The following is a 1,995-nucleotide window of genomic DNA, read 5'->3' on the forward strand; positions in this document are numbered from 1 at the left end:
AGTACCAGGGGCAGGTGATCCATAAACTGAGATCAAGCAAGTGGGAGGCAAGGGATACTCTACTCCACCAAAATTAACAATATCTTCTTTATATAACTGTAATAATACAATAATAAAAGATGCAATCAGTAATGGAAGTAGAACACAAATGAGTGAATGAAAAACAGCACGCGTATCTTAGTAATGTGAGAATGGCAAACTCGCTAGGTTCAAAGAGGACTTTAAATGAGAATGGAAATAATGAAGTAGAAGGAAGAAGGAATGAATGAACGAACGAATGAATGAACAACAAAAACAGTAAAAGCATGCACTTATATACTAAAAATCATAATACATCATATGATGTCATATTGACAGTCTGCCTATAAATAGAAATAATAATGGCCACAATAAGTAACAATAAGAACAATAATAACAATGATAATAATATTAACAATAATACATACATGCATAATAATCAATACATAACATTATGTACAACAACAATGAATACATAGTAATAATAATAATAACAGAATATTGTAGTTACGTGTACATGTACATGAATGCATAAATGTCAAAGCACCATTATCACAGGTTATAACTAATACTATGTTTACACTAGCTTCTTTAACTGAGTCAGCCCTATTTAAAGTGGGCCAGCACAGTTTCATTTGATAGTGTAAACAGTAACCAAACTGAGCTAAAGTGAGCTGGGCAAACCAGGCCAGCATGGTAAGTACAGCAGGGCCAGCTCAGTCTGGCTCAGCATGGTTTGGCCCAGTTCCGTAGTGTAAACGTAGTATAATAATCTTACTCTGGAAGGTTTAACGTGTGGTTTGATTTTCCAACCAGTAAATGGGTCATCTTGTGGAATATGATCAAGAACCAGCTCAATATATTCTTGATCATCTTTTATACGAAAGGTTATGTTCTGTCCCATTTTAGACTCCTTGTGATAATTTTGAGCAAACTAAAATTGAGATAATAAAATAATAATAAAGCAGTAATTATACTAGTGTACCTCAAGGAGTGCATTTAATTTTTTTGCTGCAGTAAACGTTAATAGATCCTCTACTCCATCTTGTTCATAATAAGTTATTCCAGAATACGTTATTGCTTTTGACACACCAGTAGAGGGTTCTAAGATTAAGAAAAATAATAATTACTGATAACTATAACATTAATAAAATGACTCTCACTAACTTTCTTTATCATTATCTCTTTCCTCTCCTTGCAGTGTATGCTGTCCTTTGGTCTCTTGTTTTCCTTCCTCAGTCTCACCTCCTTCTCTCTCTTGTACTCCATCACCATTTTTCTCATCTTCCTTTCCTTCCTTTTCTTTCTCCTCCATAGTTCCTGCTCCTTGTTCCTGTCCTTCTCCTCCTTCCTCCTCTTCATGATCTCCTCCATTTTCATTCCATCCATTATGGTCTCCTCTATTTCCCTCTCCTTCTTGTTCCTCTTCTTCCTCTCCTTCATTAGTCAAGGACCCAACGATACTAACAAGACAAAACTACTCCCTATTAATGGATCCATACCATTTCCCCTCACTGAATTCACCTCCATCAACAATGGAAAACTCATAAGAAAGACTGGCTGTGCTCACGGGAGCTATGGCAAATTTTATATATTTTGTTTTAGCTCCTCTCAAAAGATCAACACAGTGTTGCATCTCAAGCCTCAGTGCTTTGAGGAGAGGTCTGGAAATGGAGACTGCATACATAGCACTAACGAGTACTGTGTTCTTAGGAAACACAAACTGTCCTCCTACAAGAGTGACTACGGCTACCTCAGCTGTCTCTGTGGATGATAGGCTTCCTCCAGATACTCCAATTCTTAGCCCATACCTCTCCCAGTTTAGCAGTTGAGGTCTGTCTCCTTGTATCAGGAACAGTTTCTTACTGGCTATGTTAACGTCACTCAGACACTCTAAATTATCTGTATGCATATGTATTAGGATAATACATACATAGATATGTATGCTTAGTAGTAAAAATTATATAAATACATGCA

At 36.3% G+C, this 1,995-nt stretch overlaps 1 protein-coding gene across 1 annotated transcript in view; it reads right to left on the bottom strand.

The window, feature by feature from the left end:
- The window catches only part of LOC109582241 (uncharacterized), a 9,127-nt gene that overhangs the window by 5,237 nt on the left and 1,895 nt on the right, over positions 1-1,995 (bottom strand). The window lies entirely within an intron of this gene.

This window comes from Amphimedon queenslandica, unplaced genomic scaffold (assembly GCF_000090795.2).
Source record: "Amphimedon queenslandica unplaced genomic scaffold, v1.1 AMPQUscaffold_13394, whole genome shotgun sequence".
Lineage (NCBI taxonomy): Eukaryota > Metazoa > Porifera > Demospongiae > Haplosclerida > Niphatidae > Amphimedon > Amphimedon queenslandica.